We start from the raw sequence: 10,770 nt of genomic DNA, 5'->3' as shown, positions 1-10,770 counted from the left end.
CAAATAATCGATTTAGGACTCAATAAGTATTAAAATTGTAATCTAGTATCTATAAATTTATACTTTTGACTCTATCTCTAATAGTTCATATTATAAGATTCTCTCACCTTGTGGTAGACATTTAATTTTATTTTCCTTAGTTGTAAATGATCACATCCCTATGCGTAGTTAAAAGGATGAATGAGTTCGATTTCAATGTTTATTCGATGTGAATCTATATTCTTCGAGGTTGTGAGATCAAGTGTACCTCAATTATGATTGTTGTAGATCAAATCATATCCTTATAATATTTGTGATTTATCTCTTTGAATAAGATCAAACTTTTAAAATTTATGATACAATTTTATTTATTAATTTATGTGATTATAAACTAATCTTCTCATAAAATCAAATGAAGAGTACTGATCATCAACAGTATATATATTATCTTGCTAATGTAAAGACAAAGTATTTCTTTTTTCATTTGGTTTTATTTAAGTGTTATCCAAAGTTTCCTTTTAGGCAATTGGTATAATGTCATATCCTATATAAGTGGCATTTTTCATGCATTTTACTGTTCCTATAGATATGTTTAATTATTATTTTTATATGTGGTGGAAATATTTTTCAGTCTTCTATTAATGCTGTTAGTCTTGCATTTATATTGAGTTCATTCAATTTCGATATATTCACAAAATAAAAATTGGTGTCGAAATCAGAATTTTAAGTAAATATATAAAAGAGATAAGGGGATGAAGTTAAGAGGATTTAAAATTAGTGGCCATATATTTTCCTTTTAGCGGTAATTGTATTAAGTTTTTAGCATCATTTATATAGAGTGTGGATTATAAATACACATATTTATTATTGCAGACAAATATAATATAATGAAAATTATATTATCTCCACTATTTTTTTATTATTTGTTGTAGTGAATACTTATTAATTTTAGGCAAATATATTTACCTACATCTCTATAAATTTTATCCACAACTTTAATATATTCGAGAGATCAGTGACAGAATCAAAATTTAAAATTATTGACATATCAATATTGAATAGCTAACTGTCTAGTATCTACATAAGTTCATTAGGAAGACAAAGGGCTATAGCTAGGAGAGAATAAACCAATATGTAAAATGTTTTTTTTACACTTTTTATTTATATAAAATTAGACCCTTTAATACTTTATGAGTTTAAGTCTTATCCATCGAAAACATTGAAACTAGATATCAAGTTAAATGGGCTTACATTAGCATATAATTACTCAAGCTAAAAATATAAAGTAGTAACTTGCTACAATTAATTAAATTAAACTTACTATTAGTTTCTTGTATATATATACTATCAATATATATAGCTTAACTTCGATAAAGACGTTTCTTTATCTTTCACTCTTATTGCAATAGAATATATATATAGAGAGAGAGTAAATATGAAAGGAATCAATGGTGTACTTGTAATAATTTTAAAGGTATAATATATACATATTTAATTATCATAGGAAAAGAACAAGAATGAAATTAAATGATGTAAAAGTACAAAAAGAAGTTATCAAATATCCTTACTCTTATGGCAGTAACAGTAACAGATCAATGCAAGAGGTGCCCAGTGGGCCTAAAATGCTCAGATCCATATGAAAATATATACTTTACTTTTTTTGAATTTTCACTTGATATTTGATATTTACTTTGGGAGATAATCGTGAGACGGTTTAGTCTATATTTAATGTATGTTGTCAATCTGTGTTTAAAATAGTCGCACTGATTATCAGAAACTTTGCAGAAACACGAAGTTACCAAAGTTTCCAATGAATCAGTGATGAAACAGAAGAACATAAATTAATTCACAAAAAACTAAAATCTGTAAAACATACCAAAATCTGGAAAAACAGAACGGAAAAAGATCAAACCCACTAAATGCACAATGTCCCCTTAAGGAAATTATTCCCTTTAGTATCTGAGGTTTGATTTGGAATATGTCCTCCCAGGATAGAATAATCTCAATCACCAATGTATGGATACCCAAAACGTTAGTGTCAGCGAGTCACTCAACGGCAGTAAAGTACACGAAAAACTTTGTGCAGTAGAAGAAGAAGAAATCAGAAAAAATCGTAAGGAAAAAGTCTGAAGAATCAGTGGTATGTATAGCCAAGAGGAACTGGTTCCGAAAGGTTTCAACCTTTCAGAATCCACACGACCATTCTTGAAAGTTTGCAACCTTTCAAGCGGTCATGGTTGTTCCTGAAAGTTGCAACTTTTCAGAACAGTCAGTTCCAATGGCGGAAAATTCAAATAAAACGAGAAAGTTTAAATAAAACTGGTCGCGCACGGATCCGGGTTGGGTCAGAACGTTTCGGTTAATTAACTAATTAATTGAAACGTTTTGGCCATTTAATTTATTTTACTTAATTAAAAAAATAATTAACTAAATAATTAAAACAAACTTTGTCCAAAAATAACTTGATCGATCATTTTCCAAAGCCGAAGCCGAGATGACAACGGCGCGAGGGGGGTCCTTCTTTCCAACCCTTCTAACAATTAATAGAAGTGTTTCTCTATTTAAACTCTTTTATTTTTCTTTCCACCACCGATGAGGGAGAAATGCCTTTTTACTAAAGCATAAGAGGACTTTTCAAGTTCCTCTCTTTTCATCTTCCCTCCATTTCCCATTAACTCTTGCTATATACCCAACAATCCCCCACATGAATGGGGAATGGTTATAACATAAGGAATGCACGGACGAATGCGTACTTTACAAGCAAGGATCAATTGCATCTGGATAAGTAGGTCCCATAGTGAGCATATGTCGGATATACTCTGTCAATCGGTAGATGCGATATCTTTGAACCGCTGAGCTTTGATGTATACCTAGACAACCATATGTCACACAATTAACCTTTTACCATTTATGGTTCTTACGATTGTGTTCGTTTCAGCCATAAACACCTCATGGTTTCATGAGTGTATAGATAATATATTTTTGACATAAAATTCTCTTTGAAACGGCTTAAACTTCACAATCACATAGGTGATTTCTAACAGTGTCATCTCGTAGATACACTATTTGGTTAAATCTGCCAAACTTAGCAAATCATTAAAAACTTTAAGCTTTATTAACTCATTAACAAGCCTTAAAGTCTTAACCTTGTTCCTGAACATTGTCTTCATCATGAGAATGGATTGAGTTGATTGGCAATGTCGAACCGTCAATCACAACTTTATTTTTCTCCTTGAATCTAGCTCTTAGGATCTCCAGTCTACTAAATAGAGTTACCCCCATGCTGACTTGTCCTAAGCCGTAAACCCATTCCCTTAGATGATCTTTTAACTGTCTCTTTCACTAGGCCTTTCGTTAGTAGATCTGACACATTATCACTTGACTTTACATAGTTACTTGTGATAATTCCCTAGAGAGCAATTGTCTTACGATGTTATGTCTCCGTCATATATGACGAGACTTCCCATTGTACATGACGTTCACTGCCCTACCTATTGTTGCTTGACTATCACAATTATGCAAATAGGTCCCACAGGTTTGGGACATAATGAAATATCCTTTAAGAAATTTCGGAGCCATTCAACTTCATCAGCCTTATCTAAAGCAATAAATTTAGATTCCATTATGGAGCGAGCGATACATGTTTGTTTGGACGATTTCCAAGAGACTGCTCATCCACTAAGTGTAAACACATAACCACTTGTGGATTTTACTTCATTTGACACGGTGATCCAATTTGCATCACTATATCCTTCAATCACGGCAGGATATTTATTATAATGCAAAGCATAGTGCTATGTATGTTTCAGATACCCCAACACACGTTTCATTGCCATCTAGTGAGTTTGATTCGAATTACTAGTGAATCGACTCAGTTTGCTAATAGCACATGTTATAATTGGTCATGTATAATTCATAATATACATCAAACTTCCCAACACTCTAGCATATTCCAATTGAGATTCACTTTCACCTTCATTCTTTTGAAATGTAAAGCTTAAGTCAATTGGAGTTTTGACAACATTAAAATTCAAGTACTTGAACTTATCCAATACTCTTTCACTATAATGAGATTGAGCTAATGCTAGTCCTTGAGGAGTTTTGAGAATCCTGATCCCTAAGATCAAATCAGCAACTCCTAAGTCATTCATATCGAACTTGTTGGACATCATGCGCTTAGTAACATTTATATCGTCAATATATTTACTCATTATTAACATGTCATCAACATACAGACAAACAATGGCTTCATGATTCGGAACGTTTTAATGTAAACACACTTATCATATTCATTAATCTTGAATCTATTTGCCAACATTGTTTGATCAAATTTAGCATGTCATTGTTTGGGTGCTTGCTTGAGCCCATAAAACGACTTCACAAGTCTGCACACTTTCTTTTCTTTACCAGGAACCAGAAACCCTTCAGGTTGTTCCAATTTCTTTCTCCAACTCGCCATTTAAGAAGGCTATCTTTACATTCATCTGGTAGATTTTAAGATCATGCATTGCCGCTAGTGCTATTAACATCCTAATTGATGTTATCCTTGTTATTGGAGAGTATGTATCAAAGTAGTCCAGACCTTTCTTTTGTCTGCATCCTTTGACTACAAGTCTAGTCTTATATTTGTCAACAGTCCCACCGACTTTCATTTTTCTTTGAAAGATCCACTTTGATCCTAAAGGTTTATTTCCTTGAGGAAGATCAGCCAATTTCCAAGTATAATTACTTAAAATTGATTCGATTTCACTATTGACTGTTTCTTTCCAATAGATTGACTCAGACGAAGACATAACTTGCTTTAAATGTTGGAGGCTCATTTTCAAGCAAGAATGCCACAAAATATGGACCGAAAGACGTGGATTTTCATTGGCGGTTACTACGCCTATAATCCTCATTAGGTAGTGTATTTTCCATTGATTCTTCTCGTGGTCGTTTAGGTCTTTCACTTGTCGACTCACATTCAGTTTTATACAGATAAATATGTTCAAAGAACTCAGCGTTATCTGACTCAATTATCGTATTCACATGAATTTCAGGATTATCAGATTTGTGAACCAAAAATCGACAGGCCTTACTGTTCACAACATATCCAATAAATACACAATCCACTGTTTTGGGTCCAATTTTCACCCTCTTGGGTAAATGAACCTCTACCTTGGCTAGACAGCTTCACACTTTGAAATATTTCAAGTTGGGTTTCGTTCCTTTTCATAACTCATATGGAATCGATTGCGTTTTGCTACGGGGTAACCTATTGAGTATCTTGTTAGCCGTAAGGATGGCTTCTCCCTATAGATTTCGCGGTGAATCAAAATTGATTATCAAGACATTCATTATTTCCTTTAATGTTCTATTCTTCCGTTCAGCCACACCATTGGATTGTGGTGTATAGGGTGCAGTAGTTTGATGGATAATACCATATTCCAAACATATATCTGCAAAAGGAGATTCGTATTCTCCATCCCTATCACTTTGAATTATTTTTATCTTTAGATTCAATTGATTTTTCACTTCATATTTGTATTTCTTAAATGCATCAATTACTTCATCCTTACTATTAAGCAAATATACATAACATAATTGAGTGCAATCGTCAATAAAAGTTATAAAATACTTTTTCCCACCACGACATGGTATTGACTTCATATTGCATATATCTGTGTGAATTAAGTCTTAAAGGTTTTAAATTCTTGTCAACNGCCCATAAAGCGACTTCACAAGTCTGCACACTTTCTCTTCTTTACCAGGAACCAGAAACCCTTCAGATTGTTCCAATTTCTTTCTCCAACTCGCCATTTAAGAAGGCTGTCTTTACATCCATATGGTAGATTTTAAGATCATGCATTGCCGCTAGTGCTATTAACATCCTAATTGATGTTATCCTTGTTACTGGAGAGTATGTATCAAAGTAGTCCAGACCTTTCTTTTGTCTGCATCCTTTGACTACAAGTCTAGTCTTATATTTGTCAACAGTCCCACCGACTTTCATTTTCCTTTAAAAGATCCACTTTGATCCTAAAGGTTTATTTCCTGGAGGAAGATCAGCCAATTCCCAAGTATAATTACTTAAAATTGATTCGATTTCACTATTGATTGCTTCTTTCCAATAGATTGACTCAGACGAAGACATAACTTGGTTTAAATGTTGGAGGCTCATTTTCAAGCAAGAATGCCACAAAATCTGGACCGAAAGACGTGGATTTTCATTGGCGGTTACTACACCTTTGATCCTCATTAGGTAGTGTATTTTCCATTGATTCTTCTCATGGTCGTTTAGGTCTTTCACTTGTCGACTCACATTCAGTTTTATACAGATAAATGTGTTCAAAGAACTCAGCGTTATCTGACTCAATTATCGTATTCACATGAATTTCAGGATAATCAGATTTGTGAACCAAAAATCGACAGGCCTTACTGTTCACAACATATCCAATAAATACACAATCCACTGTTTTGGGTCCAATTTTCACCCTCTTGGGTAAATGAACCTCTACCTTGGCTAGACAGCTTCACACTTTGAAATATTTCAAGTTGGGTTTCGTTCCTTTTCATAACTCATATGGAATCGATTGCGTTTTGCTACGGGGTAACCTATTGAGTATCTTGTTAGCCGTAAGGATGGCTTCTCCCTATAGATTTCGCGGTGAATCAAAATTGATTATCAAGACATTCATTATTTCCTTTAATGTTCTATTCTTCCGTTCAGCCACACCATTGGATTGTGGTGTATAGGGTGCAGTAGTTTGATGGATAATACCATATTCCAAACATATATCTGCAAAAGGAGATTCGTATTCTCCATCCCTATCACTCTAAATCATTTTTATCTTTAGATTCAATTGATTTTTTACTTCATATTTGTATTTCTTAAATGCATCAATTACTTCATCCTTACTATTAAGCAAATATACATAACATAATTGAGTGCAATCGTCAATAAAAGTTATAAAATACTTTTTCCCACCACGACATGGTATTGACTTCATATTGCATATATCTGTGTGAATTAAGTCTAAAGGTTTTAAATTCCTGTCAACAGACTTATAAGGATGTTTAACAAACTTACTTTCCACACAAATTTAACATTTCAATTTATTGCATTTGAAATCAGGCAGTACTTCTAAAGTAATCAATTTTCGCAAGGCTTTGTAATTTACATGTCCTAAAAGGGCATGCATAAATCATTTGACTCCAATAAGTAAACAGAAACAAAATTCTTATTAATACTGTCAACAACCATTACATTCAGTTTGAAAAGGCCCTCATTGAGGTAGCACTTTCCTAAGAACATCTCATTCTTACTTATTACAACTTTGTCACTAACTAGGACACACTTAAACTCGTTCTTAACGAGCAGTGCACCAGAAACTAAATTCTTCCTAATAGTAGGAATATGTAGAACGTTGTTCAAAGTCAACACCTTATCGTATGTCATTTTCAACATTACTTTCTCAGTTCCTGCAATCCTTGTTGTTGCTGTGTTTTTCATGAACAAATCTTCGTCAAACTCAGCATGAGTGTATGTTGCAAAGGCTTCTTTCGCAAACCAAATATGTCGAGTGGAACCTGAGTCGAGAAACCACTCCTTGAGATTTCCAACTAAGTTGCACTCCGAGATCATTGCACAGAGGTCATCTGCATATTCCATCTTTTCCACGATGTTTGCTTGACTTTAGCCTTTGCTTTTGTCTTTGTCTTTGTCCTTTCTTGGAGCACGACAATCAAAAGACTTATGACCAGCCTTACCACAATTGTAACAGTTGCCCTTGAATTTCTTCTTGGCCTGTTCTGACTCCTGTCCGTTGGACTTCTTTCTCTTCTTGTCTTTGGTAGGAGCTTCTTCAACAATATTAACTCCAATTACTGTCGAACTCTTACGAGACTTCTTTTCGGCGATTTTATTATCTTCCTCAATCTTGAGCCGAATCACAAGATCTTCAAGCTTCATTTCCTTATGTNTCAAGCTTTATTTCCTTATGTTTGTGCTTTAAATAATTCTTGAAGTCGTTCCATGAAGGAGGTAATTCTCTCGATCATTGCAGCGACTTGAAAAGCTTCATTTACTACCATATCCTCAGCAATCAGATCATGGAAAATAAGTTGAAGTTCCTGCACTTGTGATCCAACAGTTTTACTATCTGACATTTTATAGTCTAAAAATTTTGCGATCACAAACTTTTTTAAGCATGCATCTTCTGTCTTATATTTCTTCTCAAGTGCATCCCACAATTCTTTCGAAGTTCTCATTGCACTATAGACATTATATAAGCCATCCTCTAAAGCACTCAAAATGTAGCCCTTACATAGGAAGTCTGCCTGTTTCCATACTTCAATAATCATGATTTTTTCTCTGTCTTGCATTTCAGCAGCAGGCACCGGTGTTACTTCATTGGTAAATTTCTGCAGACCAAGAGTGGTAAGCTAGAAAAATACTCGTTGCTGCCATCCTTTGAAATTCACACCAGAAAATTTTCCAGGTTTCTCTGCTGGTGGTACAACAGTTAGGGTTGGTGCAGCAACAACCATCATAACATTATCATTTGTCATTTCAGAATCAGAATCTGTAATAAACAGAAATTGATACAAATGACTCAGTAAGCAATAAATTATATTGCAAACTTAATAGGAGTATAAAACCACGAAGGTTTTTGTCTCCACCAGAAACACAGATTAAAATAAAATAAAATAATTTCCTTAAGATTGTTGCCAATTTGTGTTTAAAACGGTAGCACTGATTACCAGAAACTTTTTAGAAACACGAAGTTACCAAAGTTTCCAATGAACCAGTGATGAAACAGAAGAACAGAAATTAATTCACAAAAAATTAAAATCTGTAATACATACCAGAATCTGGAAAAACAGAACGGAAAAAGATCAAGCCCATTGAATGCACAGTGTCCCCTTAAGGAAATTATTCTCCTCTAGTATCTGAGGTCTGATTTGGAATATGTCCTCCTAGGATAGAATGATCTCAATCACCAGAGTATTGATTCCCAAATTGTTGGTGTCAGCGAGTCACTCAATGGCAGTTAAAGTGCACGAAGAAACTTTGTGCAGAAGAAGAAGAAGAAGAAATCAGAAAAATTCGTAAGGAAAAAGTCTGAAGAATCAGTGGTATTTATAGCCAAGAGGAACCGGTTCCGAAAGGTTGCAACCTTTCAGAATCCACACGACCATTCTTGAAAGTTTTCAATCTTTCAAACGGTACTTTCTCGAAAAATAATCTCTCGATCATTTTCCGAATCTGAATCTGAAGCCGAAGCCAAGCCGAGCGACAAGGACGCGAGGGGGGTCCCTCTTTCCAACCCTTTTAACAATTAATAGAAGTGTTTCTCTATTTAAACTCTTTTATTTTTCTTTCCACCACCGATGAGGGAGAAATGCCTTTTTACTAAAGCATAAGAGGAGTTTTCAAGTTCCCAACTTTTCAAGTTCCTCTCTTTTCATCTTCCCTCCATTTCCCATTAACTCTTGCTATATACCCAACAATGTAGGCGTTAGAGCGGCCTTTCCCTAGTATGAGAGAACATGGAAGAACACATCTCTGGTGTATCAGTTATCGTGCCCACAATAATTAACGTTGGATAGCCAATGTGGAACGACTTCTCCTCTTCTACTCTTGAAGTAAATTCGAATTCATACATAGCAAGACTCATTTATATATAAAGGCAACACTCCCTAAAAAAATCTTTTAATTCTTTGTTTTTCGAACCCAAAATTTCTAGTCAAGAATGAAGAAATCCCGCAGTTATCCACCAAAACCCAATGATATATGAAAATATTTCAAGACATATTATTCATTAAATCAATAAATTAAGTAGAAGGTTACTAATGTAGAGTTGCTTTTGGGGTTGTTTTCAAATTTAGGATTTTAGTTATAGCACTTATAATGTAAAAAATAAAATAAAAATCACACTATTAATATAGTGTAATCTATTGTAGTTTGTCTATTGCCATTTTTCTTGTTACCAGAGCAATATTGATCATAGGCATTTACTTGTACATAAGTATTGTATATTGAGCCATAATAATACGGAGTAATTAACTAGTGATTTTTCATACAGCTTAAGCTATTAGATAAGATCAGTGATAAAGCCGTTAGTACACAGAGTCATATATACTTGAGGGATATATAGCTACTAGCTAGGTAAAAATATTATTTTATGTATATATATATATATATACACGATTTTTATTTATATTTTGACACTCCTTATTCGAAATTCTTGACTCCACCACCTAGTACATGTATTCAGTTGACATCTGTTCATCGAAAATTGTGCATTTGGGAGAAAATTCCTTTTTATATATATACATACACGAAATATTGACTTGTTTTTTTTTTATTTACTCCTTTATATTTTAACACATGATCTTAGTAAAAATTCTAATTTCGTTAATGAATGAAATGACGAGTCACATATTATTTAATCAATATGATATCATAACAAATAAAAATGTCGCATTCAAAATAACTAAATGTCTGATCTTTAGATTAACAAGGGTGCATGGTGCATATTAAGACATAACATATAAAATAATTAATAAACTAACAAAAATGTGTGTTCTCTAGATGAGATAATCACACATGCGCTTCAACATCATATAATAATCTGATTATATATAAATATTTTTCACAATTATCATTTATAATCCTTAAACTCGATTACACGTACAATGCTTCGAATCATATAAATGATCTGATTATGCACAATATCATTTATAATTCTTAAACTCGATCTCTATTTTTTTTTCGTGTGTGTAGTGGGGGTGGGGTGGGGTGGGGGG

The sequence above is a fragment of the Solanum stenotomum genome, chromosome 4 (assembly GCF_019186545.1).
Source record: "Solanum stenotomum isolate F172 chromosome 4, ASM1918654v1, whole genome shotgun sequence".
Classification (NCBI taxonomy): Eukaryota; Viridiplantae; Streptophyta; class Magnoliopsida; order Solanales; family Solanaceae; genus Solanum; species Solanum stenotomum.
The sequence above is the reverse complement of the archived record's forward strand: the minus strand, read 5'-3'. Positions refer to the sequence as shown.